The sequence below is a fragment of the Charadrius vociferus genome, unplaced genomic scaffold, assembly GCF_000708025.1.
Source record: "Charadrius vociferus isolate BGI_N301 unplaced genomic scaffold, ASM70802v2 scaffold71, whole genome shotgun sequence".
NCBI lineage: Eukaryota > Metazoa > Chordata > Aves > Charadriiformes > Charadriidae > Charadrius > Charadrius vociferus.
Genome location: NW_009647032.1, coordinates 418,774 through 440,632, shown reverse-complemented (window position 1 = coordinate 440,632; position 21,859 = coordinate 418,774).

Here is a 21,859-nt window from a genome sequence, read left to right as displayed (position 1 = left end):
CAGGTGTCAAGAGGATGGGGCCAGACTCTTTTCAGTGGTGCCCAGTGACAGGACAAGAGGCAAGGGGGACAAAATGGAACACAGGAAGTTCCATCTGAACTTGAGGAAAAACTTCTTTCCTTTGAGGGTGGCAGAGCACTGTAACAGGCTGCCCAGAGAGGTTGTGGAGTCACCTTCTCTGGAGATATTCAAAACCTGCCTGGACACGATCCTGCTGTAGGTGAACCTGTGTTAGCAGAGGGGTGGGACTAGATGATGCCTGAAGGTCCCTTCCAACCCCTGCTATTCTGTGATTCTGTGAAATATTGAAGGAAATGCTGCTAAGTTCTCCTGTTTTCATTTGCCTCTTGAGGGTTATTGACTTTGGTTCTGTCTAAGGGTTCTTTCTTCTAAGATAAAAGCCTAGAGGTCTCCTGGTGGAAGGGGGAAAAAAAAAAAAAAAAGACTGAACAGAAGCTTCCCAGTTTTCATTTACAGATATAAAGAACAGAAAAAAATTACTCAGTTGAGCATTCTCTTTGCCTGCTAGCAATGGGCACTGCCTACACGTTTTTTGCATGCATGTGTTATGTGACTAGTCTTATCAATCACGAGCTGTGTAGAGCTAGTTGTGCATATACAGGTCAGTATCTACAGCCATTCAAAATACAAGCTTTGTTCTAAACATGGCAATGTGAATTGTTATTAGGTAAAAAGAACTTCTCATTTGATTTGAATATCTGATGTCTTCTGTTCCATTCCAAACTCTGGGACCTGCCTCATTCTCAAATGGAGATATTCATTATGTTTAAGAATATAATTTATTCTGAAGCTGTATGCACTTCACTTAATTTGAAAGGTTTGAACTTTTCCATTAATCATGTAACACAACTGGTTTCTTAGCTGTTAGAAAAGGATAAACAAAACCAAACCCAGCATTGACTACTATGACTTTACTATTAATGCTCTTGAAATGGCACAGTGATTGACACAAATATAAAATTCGGAAGCTTTCATCTTAAAACAGACTAAAAAAGTACTTATCACACAGAACAGCAAAATGCAGCCACTTGTAAACTGACCACCCAAAGAAATGAGCAGAAAGAGAGTACATTTGCTGAAGATTTACCTTTATGTGATTCTGTGATTCTGTGAAGAATGTGAAACATTTGTGGTTCCCACCAGAAGCAGAATCTGGTCAGAATTCAAGAATATATACTTAGTACTGATATCAGATCAATATCATTAGACTCCAATGAAGATGAAAGCTTCTTACTGAAAATATAAATTACCTTTTACCATCAAGATTTCAAGTTATATTAAAACAGCATTCTTATCTTCCCTTTCCTGCAGTCAAAATGGCATTTCCAACAATAGTTCACATGAAACATAATTTAAGCAGTGAATCAGAGACTAAAACATCAATCCATTATGCTTCCTGTTTCTCATTAAGTGTAGGGGTGGAGAAGTTCAAACTTTATTTAGTACGTTGCAGATGAAGATATCATAATGTCATCTCATCTAATTTCAGTTTCTTTCCATATTTGCCCTGAAGGGTTGTAACTTCTTTTCCCCGTATAAAGCCTGGAATCCAAACCTTTCTTTATGGCATTGAGGTTAGGTTCATAGAATCATAGAATCATAGACTATCTCAAGTTGGAAGGGACCCACAAGGATCATTGAGTCCAACTCCCTGCTTCTCACAGGACTACCTAACACTAAATCATGTGACTAAGAGCACTGTCCAGATGGCTTGGAACAGGTTGCCCAGAGAGGTTGTTGAGGCCCCATCTCTGGAGGTGTTCAAGGCCAGGCTTGACGTGGCCTTGGGCAACCTGGTCTAGTGGGAGGTGTCCCTGCCCATGGCAGGGAGGTTGGAACTCGGTGATCTTCAAGGTCCTTTCCAACCTACACCATTCTATAGTTCTATGCTCCTTGAACTCTGATGGGCTTAGTGCCATGACCACTTCCCTGGGGAGCCTGTTCCAGTGACCCACCCCCCTCTCAGTGAAGAACCTTTTCCTAATGTCCCATCTGAACTTCCCCTGATGCAGCTTCATTCCATTTCCTCATGTTCTGTCGCTGGTCACCAGAGAGAGATCATCACCTCCCCCTCTGCTGCCCGACTTGAGGAAGTCATAGACTGCCATGAGATCACCCCTCAGCCTTCTCTTCTCTAAGCTGAACAAACAAAGTGACCTCAGCCACTCCTCATAAGTCTTGCCCTCGAAACCTTTGACCATCTTGGTTGCCCGCACTCTAATAGTTTGATGTCCTTCTTATACTGAGGCACCCCAAACTGCACACAGTACTTGCGGTGGGGCTGCACCAGTGGGTGGGACTGGTCACCAGCCTGATGTAACCCCATCGACTATAACTCTTTGAGCCCGACCCATCAGCCATTTGTTCAATGTATTATGGACTTGTCTAACTGTATGCTGAACATTTTCTCCAGAAGGATACTGGGAGAGACAGTGTCAAAACCTTTGCTAAAATCCAAACCCACCACATCTACTGGCTTCCCTTGGTCAACTAGATGGGGGACCTTGTCATAAAAGGAAATTAAGTTAATTAAACAGAACTTTCCCCTCATGAACTTGTGCTGGCTATGACCAATGACTGCATTGTCTCTCAAGTTTTTTTCAGTAACTCCCAGAAGAACCTTCTCTGTAATTTTACCAGGCACTGAAGTGAGACTGACATGTCTGTAATTACCAGGGTCTTCCTTCTTACCCTTCTTGAAAATTGGGACGACATTTGACAGCTACTCAACTGGGACCTTTCCAGACTCCCAAGACCATTGACAAATAACGAAGAGAGGTCCCACAATAACATCAGCCATATCTTTCAATACCCTGAGATGAATCCCATCTGGCCCCATAGATTTATGCACATCCAGCTGGAGCAGCAAGTTCAGGGTGGGCTGGGAGTTTATCAACTCTCTAGTCATGGTCTTCTAACACAGGGCTCCAGGGATCCCACCATAGGTCTTAAAGACAGAGGTGAATGTGGCATTAAATATCTGCTTTGTCTACGTCCCTATTTGTGAGGTGACTGACCTCATCAAGTAATGGACCAATATTATTTCTGATCCTCCTTTTGCCATTAATATATTTTTGTTGTCCTTCACAGTGCTGGCCAGCTTGAACTCTAATCAAGCTTTGGCTGCATGAATTTCTCCCTGCAGTGGTAAAGAGCATCTCTGTAGCTCTCCCATGTTGCTTGTCCTTGCTTCCAATGTCCATACACTTTCCTTTTCCGCCTAAGTTCTAGAACAAAATCCCTGCTCAGCCAAGCCAGCCTTTTGCCCCTCTTGCTTGACTTCAGACACTTCAGAATTGCCTGCTCCTGCACTCTTAAGAGATTGCTCTTAAAAAGTCACCAGCATCCATGGACCCCAATATCTTCAAAAGCAGATTTCCAGGGTACCTTATAACTAGTTCCTTCAGCAGCCTGAAGTCTGTTCTCCCCATATCTACAGTGGAAGTTTTGCTGGCAGTTTTTCTTCTATCACCAATGATTTGAAGCTCAACTACTTCATAGTCACTGTGACCATGACAGCCATCAGTCACTAGTTCACCGACCTCTATTTACAAACAACAAATCTAGGAGGACACCTTTCCTGGTTGACTCCCTTAGTACCCACACCAAGAAGTTATCTTCAGTGTGCTTCAGAATTTCCTGGACCTGTTTGTATCCACTGTATGATACTCCCAGTTGATATCTGGAAAACTAAAATCACCCATAAGGACAAGGGCAGTCGATCTAGAGATATCTCTTGATTCCTTGTAGAATAATTCATTGGTATCATCATCCTGGCTGGGTGGTCAGTAGTAGACTCCCACAAGAACATCCCCTTTATCTGCTTATCCCTTCGTCCTTACCCAGAGGCTCTCAACCACGTCATCGACAACTGTAAGCACTGTAAAATCCAATCCTTGCCTTACATATAGTGCCACCCGTCCATCTTGCCTGCCCTGCCTATCCTTCCTGAAGAGCCCGTAACTGTCCATCTCGGCACACCAGTCACAGGACTCATCCCACCAGTTTTCGCTTATGCCAGTGATGTCATAGCTCTAGGACTGGGCCAAAGCTTCTAGCTCTTCTTGTTTATTCCTCATGCTGTGCACATTAGTGTAATGACATTTCAAATATGCTCAAGTGTACTAGGCACATCATGGAGCAGACTGAAGGACCTTGCTACGACACTGTCCCTCAAACATTGGTGTGCTGCCCCCAGGCTTATCTCCGGCAAGCCTGGGTTTATAGCTTTCCCCCCTCAAATCTATTTTAAAGCTCTTTCAATGAGCCCTGATAACTCTTGTGCAAAGATCCTTTCCCCCCTTTGAGAAAAGATTGTCACAAAAGCATCAACAAAGAAACAGTACAGAACTTCCATGAAAGCCTACCCATTTTATAGGTAGAAAAATGCACCCAAGAAGACACCTGAAACACAGCTAGGGACTGATGCCAGATCGTCTGGATCTCAGACCAGTTCCAACCATAAGCAAGCTATTCTTGTGTTTTGTGTACAGTAAATGACCTAAAACCATTTGGTGCAATTTTTTTTTTGGTAAAAACTACTGGACCCTCATTAACAAAAAGCCTTGTTAACTCATTTCCTCTACATAATAGAAAACCAAATTAGGTCTGGAGAACCTATTTTGAATTGATTAGCAACAACTTTGAGTGGAAGTATCTTAAAAAGCAGATTATAAAGTGAAAACTATCACCATTTGTATAAATGCAGGAGGCAAGACCTACATTTACTCTCACTTTCCTGTATCAAACCTTTCTTCTGTCACAAATGCATTTATAATTTCTCCAAGGTAATAAAGTAGTTTCTATTCTTTCCAGAGGGGAAGGCTTTAGACTCTCTATCACAGCTACAGGTTATACAAATACATAACGCTCAGTAATGTTATATGAGTGCAGACTGGCCTTTTTTCTGGCAGCTGCCAAGCCTGGTGAAGCATGGAAGCAATTTGTGAATTGCAGCAGTGGAATCTCTGAATGGTTTTAATTAATGAATGCCAGGGAGCTGGAGGGAGCTCACCAGCAACAAAAAAGAAGGTACTTCCCAGAGACATTTGAAAGCTTACCCTGTACTCAACCAGCCAAAACATCTATACTCCTGAGCAAAGTAAAAAGCTATCCTAATTAAAAGATGTTTTGTGCTTTTTTGATGTCTCATGAGATGTGGGAATAGATCTTCATGAAAACCTTTGCATCAAAAATCCCATTTTCTTTTCCACCAGTGTGATTTTCCATTGTTAATACTCTTACACTCTGCATACATTAAGGCACATTAATAAATGAAAGCAGCAAGTCAGCCTGTCCAATATTTCATAAAGTACCATGGGAAATGATTGGTTTAGGATGAGTGGACAAAATCTGTTTGTTCAGCAAATTTAATTTTAGCTGAGGATCAATAAATGTGAGCATAGCATAGATAGACTGAAAGTTAACTGGGCTCAGAAATACACCATATAGTTGAGCTTTTGGGACAGTAGAGAAACTGTCCCAATACTGTTCTGGTATTTCATGGCTCAACTCTACCTCCTAACATGAAGGAAGAACCACTACAATTACGCTGAGGGATGACAGATCTTCAGCTTACAGATTCTTCTGGACTTCTGAAATGTTAGCAACAAAAACATCCATAGTTAAGGCTTCAGGGGAGAAAGAGAGTCTCCACAAACACAATAGTTAAGCCTGGAAGGTGAGATTGAAATAAGCCAACCAAACAAGATTATGTACAGTTAAAAATAAAACCATTAACTCTCCCTGTGAAACAACATTTCATTATGCTAAATTGTTATATGACTGATAAACTGGCATTTTCAAGAGTTTTTAAGTCCTACAAGGAATTTCTTGGAAATTTTCTGTAAACTTGTGATTTGTATCCTCTAGAAGGTCCACAGGAAGACAAGAAACCCCCTATAAGGTACAGCCTCCAAATTCTTTTTCACATAGGGAAGGGAGTTGAAACTCCGTGCAGTTTAAGAAGCTCTTGAAAGAATGTCAGGGGACTCTGTATAAATGCTCGGACACTATGCGCTCCCATTCTGTACCAGTTTCCTGCCATGCATTTGAGCCATGATATCCCCAGAGCCTGAAAAGCTGTCTGTATAACAATATCCTAGCATGAATTTACCTTTTCAGTAGGTTTACCGTCTTGGCACTTGGTGTTTCTCCTCGTTTCCCAAACTACCCTTGGACCTTCTCATCCTACTAGCCCATTGGAGGCTGTTCCACAGAGCTGCCTGGACCCCCCCCACAGCATCCACCCTGTGGAAGAAACAAATATTGAAAAACTGTGATGCAGCAATTAACTCTTCTAGAGACACAATTTGAAGACATTAGGAGAGAATAACTAAAGTATACTAAAACATGATATTGAGCTGTCATTACACTACCTGAAAAGGGAGGGGAGTTGTGGGATTATAGTATCCCCTCAATGTACTTGTATGTATAATACTGCTGCTGAAGGCACAGGTAATTTCAAGAAAACTTTAAGACAAAATATAAGCAAAGATTTCAAATGCAGCAATTAGTCAATAATATGATCACTTCATCTTGCATATAAAAACCTTGTCTGTTGGAAATGCCTGTATTTTTGCATGCTGAGCAGTAATGGGAAGGGGGGGGTCTTGCTGCTATATTTCTGTAATGAGTAGCTTCATCATACATCACACAGAGTGTGGTGGCAGAAATTAGGTCTTTCCCCATCATTAGTGACAGCGAAACACAGATACTTCTTGACAGCAAGGTATACCTTCCAGCATTAGAAACTTCTTTCATTTAGAGTCTTACATGCACATTGTGGTAAAAATGAAAATTGGACAAAAGTTTTAAAAAGTAATTACTCTACCAAATTGTTTTCAGGTTATAGCCTGGATATGCTGCACCAGATTCCTGTTTAGGTCAATGAATAAATAAACATTAGAAATAATAAACATACATATAATTTCATAGCTTGAAAACACTGATAGGAATGAGATATAAAATAACTTATATTTCAGATCTTTTAAAAACATTGCTCATTTACTAAAGAAAAATAAATTCTACTTTCTCTTGTTGATGACAAAAGACAATTGAATAAATGGTGACTCCAGATAACCCATAAGTCACTGATTTTGTTTTTCAAAGACATGCCTGCTTTCTTTTCCTTTGGCCTCGGCTGCCTAGCAACCTCCACAGAGCTTTCTTAGTCTATACTAATTCTGGAGAGTTTTCATTTATATATTTATTTATGAGAATGTCTATAAGAAGCATACAAAAACAAATAGCTCTTTGTTCCTTCCTTCTAACACTGGACTCCAAACATGTCACCTCAGCATCGCAGTGAAGGACACAGTCCTTGGTTTTGCAAAGAGAGGTACCTACCTCCTTGAAACTGCTTGGGAACTAGGCAAATCCCACTTTTCATGAGACAAAAGCTGAATCTCTGTAGGAAGCTCCTGATGTAATAGGCACTGATATTTCTTGCCCTCCCTACTGTTTTGATTCTTTGATAAGATTCTTCACCCTGAAATACTAGCTGTTTATGTAAGGCTCCTGATTTCATGCAGCCTGTAGCTTTTACTTAACATGAAGACAGAATTTGTGCTGCTGTACCGGGTCACCAGCAGTTCCTGCATGATCCAAGCACTGGAGGAATATGGAGATTAAAACTCATCTCCTTCTGTGTCTGTGACTCAAAGTGGGACAGCTTGGAAGTTATGGATAGGACTACTTACTATAATAAGTAGTTCGAAACTGGATATGGACTGTGTCTCCCTGAACCAGCCATCAGCTTTTCGTTGGAAAAGCCTGTTTCCTCAGGGTTTTTTTACCTTTATTGTTAGTGGAAAATTGAGGATGTCACAGAAAATATCCCTATATTACATAACAAAAAAACCCAACCTCATTTTCTTGCCAGTTCTATTCAAATAGTACTTTGCAACTACTTTATGCCCTGATCAACACAGCCGCTCCTCCAATCAGAAAGAAAAAAAAAAAAAAAGGAAAAAAAAAGAGAGAGAAAGAGATGGTCAAAATGTGTCCTGAAGAGTCTAGCAGACTCTTCCAAATGATGTGGTAAAGGCGTGCCAAGTGTTCATAGCTTGCGGTCACATGTCAGTGATGTGGTTTTTGTGTTTCACCACTTCTGAATTCATATGGAAAAGTTTCCATTTATTTCTGGATCAAACTGAAGCCTGAAATATAACTGATGTGTCTTGAGACATAGCAATACGCCCTGATCTTTCCATTACATTTCTTTCTGCTTAAGTTGATCTGTAGCTGTGTTTTGTCATTAAGGAACATACAGGAGATCTGTGACAGAACACGAACCTAAAACCAGGTCTCCTAGCTTCCACTTTTTGTTTCTTACCAACAAAGCTATACACATAAAGATAAGGTTGTTTTAAACATGACAACAATTGTAGGATCGTGGAAGCATTTGTAAATCTTGGTGTTTATATATACTTAGGCATCAATACTCATTTATCCCAAATTTAATAGAATCAAATAAGTATTTTAAAAAAAAAAAGTCTCCTTAATATTGTAACAGGAAACAAAAATATATTGGATGGTATATCAGTGTCCAATGAAATAAAATATAAGCAACGATATGAATGATAGAAAATTATTCAAAAATAACCTGCTGGTTAACAAAGCTTCATTTTTCAGAGGTACTTATGAACAGTGAAAACACCCATGGAAACTGAAATGTGCAAAATGATTCATTAAACAGGAGGAATAAAGTTACTGAGAGTAAACAGAGATCTGGGATTTCTTTTTTTATTCATGGACTCACTATAAACAATTTTCTAAGTTGCTTTACCTCTGTCAATCTACGCAGTGACATAAGTTTGTAGTTCCCAGCAAATCTATCAATTTCTACTCCTGAGAGTTGTAATACAAATAAATTCCAAGTGTAATCCAAAATTAAGTTGTTGCTTATTGAGAAGCAGTTTCCCCATACATGTTCATTTTTCACAAAGAATCATTATTAAAGCAAAAATTGAGTGTGTGGTGTTTCCCTCCCTAGCAAAGTATGATCATGATTTCATATGCCCTTCAATGTTAAGCCAAACTTTCTGAAAATAGTTCCAATGAAGAGTTCCAGAAGCATAGACTTAAATGTCTGTTTTCTCACTTTTGTGAGAAGTTGGGTTATAATAAGTTCAAGAATGTGTAAATAGACAACAGAAAAGAAAGAATATTTTTCATACATTTTTATAAAAAAATGTTATAATAGGCTTTCCTAGATAATGAATAAAATGGGAATTGTGCCAAAGCAGCTACCAAAGAAAATCCTTTGGAAACAAGCAAAAAATAGAGAAAATTAAGTCTCTTGAGATATATGGAAAAATAAGTCGCAAGCATCCTAAATTTCAAAGACCATAATTAAGTACTAAATCTACTACATTTACACTGGAAAATCTCACCTGCCATGCACTTATGCTTGCAAAAGAAGAGGTATACCAAAAAGACTGATTTTGGCCATCTTCCTCCCTTCCTCTGTTCCTCAAAATGAAAAAAAAACAAAACAAAAAAAAAAAAAAAGAGATGCAAAATAGCTTAGTATTCTGGATATGGACTACAACAAAATGAAATGTTAAAGAAGGTTCAGACAAAGGACTTTACATGGAAAATGAAGTTTTATCAGAAAAAAAGATGCAAGGAACATTATTGTTAATATAAAAGTATAAACTTTGCTTGAATAACTCACCAAGGAGAATTGCAAGAAATCTTTTAAAAGCAATCAATAGTGTTAATCCAATGCTCAGCTCTTCATTTCAAGTGCACTGATTTTACTTCAGACTTATGCCAGTAACTGATCAAAATTTGGTCTAAAATCTTTACATATTTTCTAAAAAAATATTATGGCAATAATGTAACACATTATTGTGTTACATTGTAACATTATTGTGTTACAATGTAACACAAACTCACTGAAGTTATAATCAGGCTTTAGTAATTGTTCTCAAAGCAGTTATTTTTTATGGATTGCAAAGGGATGAAAAAAGCTTCAGTAAAAGGAAGACTTATTAAAGTAAAAATGAACACAGTAGTATGTGCTACGATGATGACATAGTAAATAAAATAAACAGAAGAGAACAAACATCTATACAGTTCCTGCTATTTTTAATAAATATCACTAACAAGGTAATATTCAACCACCAAAAGAAAGGAGGTTTTTTTAGATACTCTATGTTACTACGTCTGGCCCTCAGTTGCATTCCAGAAGAGCACTGATTTCTTGCAGATCCTATGTCTTATCTGCCGGCTCCTGTGGAAGTCTTGAATACCTTCGGACATGTAAAACAGTATGAGATGCTTTTATTTATAAATCCAAATCACTTGCAAGCTGTTAGTAAAAATGTGCGTGAGCTCTGGGTATTTATATGTTAGGTAACAAGTAAGGGTAAAGTTAAAACAACAGGAAAATTGCAGTGCACTATGTCCATGTAAGACTTTCAACAGTCCCAGAGGGTACAGAGAGAAAATGCTACTACAGATATTTTCTTAAACAAAGAAAGATATCCTTATACAAATGATGTACTACCAGCAAATATAAAGAAGTTAAATCTCACCTCTGAATAACTGCTGACTCATTATGCAGTAAAACCAGCTACTGGTGTTTTCTCAGTGATTTGAAAAGGCTTTCTTGCCAGTTTTCATTCCCTTCAGTTTTTGACATATTTTGCTATTTCAGAGCTCTATTTTATTTTTTATGCCTATCAGAATAGAACTTTTTTACACTAAGGAATTGGTCAAACCTCTATAAACATTCATTATTTATTGCAAGGTCATAACTACATTTTTTCCTGAACTTTTAGTTCAGTGAAATCCTGAGTAAGGGTTATTCTCCTGCATGAGACCTATAATTTCTGTGTATACTGCACTTGTCATTTTTCTTCTTTCAAGAATGTTAGATGGAAACAAAACAAAGAACTGTTGCATGTCTGGTATGCTTTTATACTTCTGCATTTGAGTTTAAAAGATAGAGATTAGGTAATTCTGCATGACTATCTCTCCAAAACAAGTTGAGTTAAGGTATAAATACCAATTTCCAAAATCATATTCTCAGCTTTTTTGTGTGATGTGCTACAGCAAAAAAAAAAAAACAAAAAACCACTCATACTTATATTATTGATTGGAAATGGTTTTGTACATCTAATCAATAAACGAGTTAATCTTTGTTGAACCAGTCTTCTAGACTATTTGTCTTATTCAGCCTAACTAATACAAAGCTGTGAGTGATTCATTTGAGCAACAGTTCAGTGTGAAAAACAGGTCTAGTGTCTTTTTAATGTGAGTGTCTGTGTGTGTGTGTTTATATACACAAAATGTCTTTAAAAATATTTCCCCTTGCCAATATTCCCCCCAATTTCTGATCAGTTCTATTGACTACCAAATATTTAATCTCTAGATACTAATACGACAAATGGCTGTTTAATTTATTTTTTACAACGAAAGATTTGAACTGGTGTGTTCATCTATAAATACACATTTTTTTTATGCTGTAGACACAAATATGCATTTGTGTTAGCTTTCATCCCTGCTGTGTTTGTACAACACAGTGTGACATTCACAAACAGAAAAAAAAGACATTGAAATGAAGAACATTTGATAGTGTCGCCTAGCATTTTAAATACAGTGAAATAAATAAATGAGTGCCTACTTCGTCAACTGCTAAATTCAGTGTGGCTGAAATGAAACAGAGAGTAGGCCAGAAAGAAAATAGTGAATCTTGGGTGAAAAAACAACTCATGTTGTCTACAGAGCAATAGGATTGCATTCTGCTGAACTCTCTCTAATTTTAGACTTATGGTTCCCCTCCCTAACAGCATATCTGATACAGTTTCAGCTTAGCAATAATTATAAGGAATTTTGCCATACCGTACTGTAGGATCGTCAAAGGAGTAGACAAGGATCATTACAAAAAAGGATTATGACAGCCTTAGAAGACCAAGAGCCACAGAAAAGAGTCAAAAATTTTGAGTTCCAGAGCCCTATTTCCATCACAGAAAGACACAAGTTCACTTTTTTGAAAAGCATCTAAAAAATGTTGGGTTTTCTTTTCAAAACTAAAGTTAAAATTCTATTATATATATTTATAATTATTATTATTTATTACTATAATAAAATTTTTTTTCCTGCTTTCTATGAAATGTTATTCTTCTGCTGGTTTATTTGTCACTTATCATTTTAGGAATCTTTTACCCAATTAATGCCCAGTTCTTAGATTTTTCAACCATTTATTCAAAGTGAATTCGTGAAAATCAACTTCAAAAAGGAAGCAAGGAATTCAACAGCTTGAAAGGAGCTACAGGATGCCCCTACTTACTAGTTCATGTGGACTGTTCCTGGTCTCAATGCATTTCCCACGTCAGAGAGTTTCCAAATATAGACAGTTTCAAATATTTTAATAATGCAAAAGACCTACCCCATAATTTAAACTATTTCCTGCCCTTTATACCCTCAAGGTATTGCAAAAGAAGGTAACATCGCTCACTGACATTACACATGGCAAAAAAAATTTCTTCTCTGGAGTATCAAAATGAAAGATTTTCAAAGACGCCCACGAATTTCCTTCGAAGGATATGAAGAATATGATTTGTCTCTGCAGAAAAATAACTAAATATTCATGCTTTTGCCAACCCAAAATAAACCATGGAACCCTCTTTATCAAGAATAATACAACTTGATGATTAGTGGACTGGACCATCTTTCTTATGAGGAAAGGCTGAGGGACTTGGGTCTTTTTAGTTTAGAGAAAAGAAGTATGAGGGGGGATCTTATCTACACTTATAAATACTTAAAGACATGGTGCCAGGGGGATGGGAAGAGTCTTTTTTCAGTGGTGCCCAGTGATAGGACATGAGGTAACAGGCACAAACTTGAACATAGGAAGTTCCATCTAAACGTGAGAAGGAACTTCTTTACTTTGAGGGTGGCAGAGCACTGGAACAGGCTGCCCAGAGAGGTTATAGAGTCTCCCACTCTGGAGATATTCAAAACCCGCCTGGATGCCATCGTGTGTAACTTGCTGTAGGTGACCCTGCTCTGGCGGGGGGGCTGGACTAGATGATCTCCAGAGGGCTCTTCCAACCCTGACCATTCTGTGATTCTGTGCAACTTCAGATGATAGCTTATTGTTTAACTTAATGAATTATTTGGCCATCCAGGTATTATATGATAATAATCTTTCTGAACAAAAGACTCATTATGAAATTAACAGGAAAGGCAAACTAGAACTCGGGCAGTTATACTCTGGAAGTAAATATGGCTTCACTTATCTGGTGGAATTACTGTGTGGGACATCTCTTAAGTAATTCCAGTTCCACCCAACAGAGGGAGTGATTCTCATACCACAACTGTACATCTCATTATAAAACACACACCTATGTAGACATTATGATGGTTGAATTCTTGCTAAATTGATCGAATGGTTGCCATAGAGCAACACACAAAATAGTTCACTTTTAACACATTACACATATTGTCATGCACATGCAGTCATGCATGGAGCATATTTTTTTCTGAATTTGTAAACTTGTGGCAAAATATGCATTTTAAGAAGAATATTAATGAAGTGCTAAGCTGTACTTAGAAATATCAATCTCAGATAGCAAAATCCTCAGAGACTGGTTTTGAATAAGATCTGTATTGGGTCTAATAGGACTAAAATCTCATTTCAACCTACAGCAATTTACCATACTATCAACACATCATCATATGTCATACAAAAAATGCTTTCTCCTTATGAAATGTGCAGAGTTGAATTTATAGATCATATAAAGGTATATATGACTTGGATTTCAAAGAGGTTTCATATACTATTTGAGAGGTTGTTGCCTTTTTCTAATACACAAGCAAGTAAGAAAATAAAAGAGTGTGCTAAGTAAAAGCACTGATAAGAATGTCAGCAGCTATTTGCATGTATTACATCAAAACTAATTTCTAAGTTTAGGTGAGAAGAGGTGAATATAAGGTGGAGGCTGACAAGCAGGGACTGATATTCCCTGCAACGTATTGAGTAGAAATCGCTGCAGCTTCCATTACTGAGAGGTGCAATGCAACGTTACCTACAAAAGAACAGGGAACAATCCTGAAATTGTTATTGAAAACTGAAAAAAAAACCCACAAAACAATCAGTGTAGAGCCATTAGAGATTAAAGATGAAAAGATTTTCATTGAGTGCTATTTCAACAATGTAGTCTAGTAATATACAGCAAAGCAGTTAAAAATACCAGTCGCTTTGCTGTCTGTAAATTTTTCATAAAATTATGACCTATTTCCCTGCTAATAATGATGTTTTCAATATTTTTCAAAAAAATAAATATAAGTAAAAATAATGAAAACCTATACATTGACAGATTGATTATGTCTGATTGTTCATATAGGTCATATAGTACAATGTTGGTGGTTCAGAATGGATGATCCAGCTTTAACAGATGGAAACAAGCCAGAAAAGTCTCGGAACATCTTTGGGAAAAGAAACTGGAGCTCTACACCTCAAAAGGACATCAAAGGCCTTTTCTTTCTTCTAAAAGGGACATGATTTGGAAATGATCTCCAATTTAAAATTAGTTCTATTCTCTCAGAAGAGTGAAAAGGGAATATTGACTGCATCTCTAGCACGCACGTTTGCTTTCTTCCCGTTATACTGATTACCATGATGAGAAAAATGCTTTCAGTTCCAGCTCAACACCTCAGTTTTCCAAAACTGCCAAAACCAGATTCATGCTAAAGAAGTATGCACACAAGCATAATGAAACAAACTGATAGAAAATGGCACAAACATAACCAAAAGCAGAGCTGACATTTTCGAAAATACTTTCCTCATTATCTACCCAGTTTTATGAGTCCTCATTAAGATATATGGACTCAACTTGTAAATTTTTCTCTTCAGAAAATGCAGTGCCCTAAAATATAGGCATTTTCATATTGTAAATTTGGAATCAAGTAACGTTAGCATCTAGAAGGCCTTATAAAGTTTCATAGCAGACTTAGACTTCACAAGCAGGTTAGCTGGTTCAGCCTTTTAGAAACTTTTGCAAGTAAAATTTTACCATCTGGAGTATTAATTTATATTGTCTGTGAATGAAAGTTGTACCTGAATTATCTATACATTAATGCCCCATTTTTTGATTGAAAATGAAGAACTGTGATACTTGCAGGAACATCCCCATTTTTTTTCTTGCTACTTTTATTCTACACTTACATTTAGTCTACTTTTTTTAGGTCCAGTACCATGCATGTGTAATAATCCATGAAAATTCTGCTTGAGATAATTAAAAGTCTGGGGTACCCACACATCCTAGGGAATGAAGCCATTATTTTGAAGGATCAGGAGTACAAGCATTCTTCTTTTGCATATAATCTAGCTGTTAAAGTATTAGCAAGGAAATGGGGAAACTCAGTTCAATTCCTCCTTCAGCTTCATGGGCTGAACTTCAGCTATTCTGGAAATTAAAAGTCTATTTGCTAGACTTCATGGACCTGAAGCAGACCCACATTGGCGAGCTATGTAAAACCTCTGGGGCTAAAAGGTAAAGAAGGAGCACACAAGTTGACGATCTCGCTTTGAAAAGGTAGTACTGGGTTCTGATTACTTTATTTGGGATATAAATATCTGCACTGTGCTGTACAGGAACTCATGGGGCAATCTCTCCATAGAACAGGTAATTGTGCTGTAGATTTGCTTAACTTGTCAGGCAGCAATGAATACAGGACCAGGGGACAGAGTTAAAAACACATGGTATAAAATAAAATCTGTACCGTATTTTACTCTTGTATTCATTAACATAAGGAAAGTCACAATAGCTGTACTGAAGCCTTGAGTGCAAAGAATAAGAATAAAATAATGTGTACAGGAACAAAAAGCTATCGAACCTTCCAAACCATTCAAGTCACTAATTTAAATGACAATCTACATGCTGCAAAATTTCAGCAAGGTATCAAAGTAGTAAAGAAGGAACCTGACTTTTGCTATAAAAATATCTATATAAATGTGAAACTCAAAAATAAAAACACCCGATGATTTTTTCCCTTTCTTCAACTGCTGTCTAGAAATAAAATTTATTCCTTGGCTGAGATCCATTATAATGAGGCCAAGTTTCAACTTGTACCCAAGAGTTTTGTACCCAAGCAATAAAAATCCCCTAAAAAGCACAAAGCCAACAAATTCTGCTGCTATCAGACTTCAGAAATGAAAGTTCAGAGAAAATCCTTTTTGTGACACATCTTTTTCTAAGATTGGTTTTCGTGGTTAAAAGAACTGTTAAATTTTCTCAGGAAGAATTTCAGATCTTTTCTTTTGAGATTATTCTCCAGAGTTTCCCTGATACATTTACCCCCACCTGTGGCCCAGAACTCACAATGGGTGAGTAACACCAGCTGAGCTCCTGACTGGGAGAAAGTGATTCCAAAAAATCCAGCTCTCCATCTATTCTCTTCGCAGATGTGATATATTATTATCTCCAAAGTCTGCATTTTCCTAAATCAAGGTCATGCAATCGAGTCATGAGGTGAAAACTCATATTCTGCTGACTTGCTAGTTGAGAGAGTAGCTGGAACACATGAAACACTTACCTCTAAACTATGACACAGTCCTGATTTTAAATGACATTCAACATTATTACTTTTTTTTGTCGCTGTCAAGAAATTTAATGCAATTTGTGAAAGCTTGGAAATGACAATGCTGTTGCCTTTTTATTCATAGTTATTCATTAGAAAAGCAACATTAAGCATAGTAAAGAAAATGGACATATGTTTCTGGAAACCAGTTCTAGAATGAGACAGAAACTTGCAATCCCCTTAATTTTTATGCTAAAAGAATAACCAGTGCAGAGAAAGAATACCTCATTTACAAACATTCATTCAATTTTTTGCTTATCAGCTAAGGTAGTCGAGAGAAATGCTATTATACAAAACTGATGTTTGCTCTAGTAGCAAAGGGAATGAGAACAGAACATTTTATAAACACCTTCAAGGAATTGATAAGGGATGACTATAGTTATCTGCATCACAGGCATAGACAAGAAGCTTCTTGCCTGCTGCTAACGCCATTAACTACCCCATCACTCCATCTATAATGACACCCATAGGAAAATATTTTGGGGCTAAACCTTTTCTTTCTTTTTTTTGTTTTTGACATATGCCATACTAGGCACACTTCCAAAACATACAGCACTGAGAGTTTCTTCCTCCTAAATATATGCTGTAAAATAGTTTCTAAGGAACTACCAAGTGCATTTATATATTCATAATTCAATTGATTCCTGACTGCTTCCTTCTTTCAAAGGCTGAGAGTTGCTAGTATCTGGAAAATTTATTTTACTTTAGGTGAAAGTGTTCTGTTTTTGTAGAAGAAGGATGCAAGTTCTACATTGTATCTTCCTTAAGTTCCAGATGATCACAGACAGTGGCACAGTGACAAATGTAACTTTCCAGAGTAGTCACAAATATGCTAAAAATAAAGCATACCTGGACTGTTACCCTGACTGACTTTTTCTATGTGTGAACGATATTTTCAGAAATGAAATAATTACTGAGCTAGTCCATGGGCTTATTGATTTTTTGTATCACATCTAGGTAATGGCTTCTATTCCCATACTAAGAAATGTGCATAGCAAAGAAAGATTTTGCTGTATTGCAGCCATGGCAGGGTTATTTAAGCAAATGAAAATGTCTCCTTAAAAGCTGGTTTCTTTCTGTGCTCATTCACATCGGAGAAAAATAGAGCTAATGCTATGGTCTTATGAGTGCTTTATGCATTCTGACAAACCAAACGAGGTTTGTCAGGAGAGGCTCTAGGCAGCATGGAACTGCCGCAATTTTACATCTCATTGATTACCACAATGGGAATTGAAAACAGTTCTCTGCTTTCCACATGATATCAAAAATACTGTTGCAGACCTCAGAAAAATACACAGGTCTTCTAGTAGAGAGAAAACGAGGAAAAACAACTTTTTTCAACATTGTTTCCTCATGAATTTGAGTCGGGCCCATCTGACCTTTATGAAGGCTAATAATAAAGCAATAAGGTGACACGCAGTAAAGCATGTCATTCTGTGAGTAGTTCTGCAATAGGTTACATGGAACAAAAGGGCAGTTCAATGCCCTGAGGCTTTCGGGATATGCTTATTTTGTGGTAAATGCTTGCACATGGCAAAACAAACAACATTAAAAGAACAAGGGCCTAACAAAGCTAGCAAGAAAATTAAGTTTTATTACTACTGTCACATCACCTCAGTCATTGACTGGTTTGATATTCTGGAGAAGTTTTCTATGAAATGTTCCAGGGACTAATTATTCTTTTGCTCTTATACAAAAATTTCAAGTCTTTCCTCTTCCCACATCTTCAGTGACTTATTTTTGCTGGATCCAGCAATGCCTATCCACAGAATGTTACCATTTCATAAGAAATAGACTCACATTCTAAGCACAGCAAAACAACCCCAAAACCACACAGAATAATCTATACTGACAGCAGTAGAAGTCTGTTCTACTCAGAGATTGCAAGTGACATATGTAGTACCATGTGCTGAGCAAGCTGTGATAGTCACTAACCCTTTGAGGTGCCTAGCAACCTTCAGTAGCATTCAGTGGGAAGAGAAGATTTTCAGCACTCTACAGAATTAAATTCATAATAGATGTGTTTACTCAGGATCAAACCTGGCAGCCCTCAATGCTCCCTAAAATCAGGTAGACGAAAGCATACTTAGCACAAAAGAAGAGCAAGTCCTTAGCTACTTACTGCAATCACAGTGTCAAGACCAATTTAATTTAAAAAGGAAATCTCTGTATTAAAAATAGTGGCAGTTTTATAGAAGTTCCAGTGGACTGGTCACCAAACTGGGCATCAGAAGATCAAAATTCCAAATTTCATCATGCCTTTCTGATATTTTATTTTAACCCTATTATATTGATATATGAATTCCTATACCAATTCTATACATGTACATCCAATTCAGACACATTTTCAACACCTATACCATATAAGCAACAATTAGTCTAACGGGCAAATATAATCAATTGAGTTTGAAACAATACAAAAATTGAAAACCAATTTTCAGCAAGTTAATGACATCTGTGTTACTCCCATCAGGAACACCTATTCACAGAAAGTTGAATGCAAAAATTTAACACAAGCACTCCCAGTGACTCTCTTTAGAGCATACTGGGATCTGTGTATCAGTTAAAACTAGGTCTGCATGACAAAGAAATATGCCTATCAAAAAAAGAAGCAAAATTCAAATGACACTCAAATACTACCAAGCAGCCAATTCTTATTGTAAGCTGCTTGGCTTAGTTCTTACTAAGCTATTGGATATGTGGGGGTAACTGGTAGTTTGATGAGTAGCAGAATGGAGAAATCTAGGAAAAGAAGATACCTCTCCCACCCCAAAGGCAACTTTGAGAATGTACAAGTGTCTGTTCCCTGCCTGAGAAGGGTATGATAAAAGCAAGAGTCCACTTGGAAAAGCAGCAAGTAATCTCACCCATCATCTTGAAGAGACAAAAATCCAAGAACAAATTTGGGTAAAAAATACTGTCTTGGATTTCTTGATCCTGTGATATAAAGGCAAAGCAAGTAAGGACCAGAGAAATACAGTGATGAGCCAAGCCTCCTGATTCCAGTTGAAAAACTGATTCGTTAAAGTTAAGGACAAAAGTAGTCTGCTAGCCAAAACCAGCAAGCATTTACTTTTTCTACAACAATAAGAATTTTGTTCACAATAAACAGTGCGGTGTATACAATGGCATCTGTGACAACCATTCTCAGCTACTGGTTATCAGTCTGCTGGAGAGGCATTAATTCCAACTCCAACAATCCAACTCCAATTCCAACACTAATGGAACAATTATCATCCTTGTTTTATATATATATATATATATATAATGTTAGTAACCTATCACCTACTACTTCATGAGACAATGCTGTTTCATAGAACACAGCCCATTATAAACTTATTGCAACACTGAACACAATAAACATGCTTTCCTATGATTTTCTTTATTTTTTTAACATGGTATATATGTATATAAATTAAACCTCATAATTCCAACAGCAAGTTATAGTTGTGACACATAGAAGAAAAAAAAAAAGAAATGAGCACTTTTAAAATTTCAGTTATGACAGTTTCTAACACCAATAATGAGGTTTAGATTGGCTATTCTTCACTGTAACTGGCCAAATATATTATGGTTTCAACTGTTCCAGATGGCCATCAGCTGCCATGAAACACTATTAGTTCCATAAAGAAAACAGTGAAATTTGGGCCATAGTAATTTCACGAATATAGTGCTTAAACAGAGCAGTGTATTGGAATATCACAGAATCACAGAATATCTGAGGTTGGAAGGGACCTCTGGAAGTCACCTGGTTCAAACCCAGTAGCCTCTGGCCTTGCACTGGTGCATGGGGTGGTTCTTCCCCAGGTGCAGAACTTTGCATGTCTCCATGTTGAACTTCATGAGGTTCCTGTCATCCCATTTCTACAGCCTTTCAAGGTCCCTCTGGATGGCAGCACAACACTTTCAATATTCATCCATATCATACTCTTGGGTCACTTGTTTAATACAGTGCTAATTTTGTTTCTTTTCTTATTTTTCTGTGAAATACAAAAAATATTAACACTTTGTCCTTCTTTTGCAATTAAATGAGTAGATAATATATACATTATATGATTATTTAGCCGAGACTGAATTCATTGTTTCTTTCTGGAAAGTATCTACCACATAACAGACATGGCTACAAGAAAAAACATTGCCGCTTAGGCCAATTAGTCTCACAATGAACACTTTTCATCTGAACACAAAAAATCAGGACTATATTAAAAAAATGTGATATAATAAATTAAATATCTGTAATCTTAACTTGGTGTTATACTGCAAGTCTAGGTATTTAAAGGGCTGAATTATAGCTAAAGGGATTGTTTGATTGGTTGGTTGGTTTGGTTGGTTGGGATACTTTAAAAAAGAAATTAACTAAGGCTTTTTTTAACTTCTGATGTTGCGTATCCAGTAATGGAAACCTTATGGCCTGAACTTCAGAGTTACTAAACTGAATTACTGATTGAAAGTTATGTATGATCAGCATTTTGTAAATTCAGACTTTGCAGGAATTTAAACTTGGTTTCTTGTATACCTATACATCCAAAACAGACCACTAAAAAAATGTAGGGCAATCCACTCCTTTAAAAAAGGATTATATATTTTGAAACAGCTTCTAAGAAGTTGCATGATCATAATTAGTTAACATCTATAAAATATTTTATAAACAGAATTCTACAGAACTGCTAAGTTTTATTATGCTGTTACCCCCATTATTTTTTACTTAAATTAATAAAAATTAAATAAAGCAGGTATGGAATTTTAAATAACTTTAAAACTTTTAACTTTAAAATAAATATACATTCCTAGTAGAGATATACTGAATCTCATTTATGCTGCATTAATGGTAGTGTCACTGAGAAGAAACTGTGTAGAATAATGTTTTAAAGCTAATTGACAAAAATAAAAATTTCTCTCAAATTCAGCACCTTTTTGCCTCCAGGGCAGAGGCAGACCAAATAACTGTCCTTTGCCCCTGCTCTTTTCCTCTGACAAGAAATGATTGTCTCTGAGGACAAGGCACTGTCAGTCACTACAGCCGTGATCATGTATATTTCTGGCACCTGAAGGAATATTGGATTCAAAGCAGTATTGGATGACCAAGAAATTTTACCAGTATACTTCACACTAACGTAGTCCACCATCTTCACCACGTACCCTACATGAGCCTGGTGTAACCATGGATGCAAAGTCACCCTAAGTCTAGCAATCTTGTAACCAAAATGATAATGACAAACAGGGTATTCAGAAATGGAAGAGT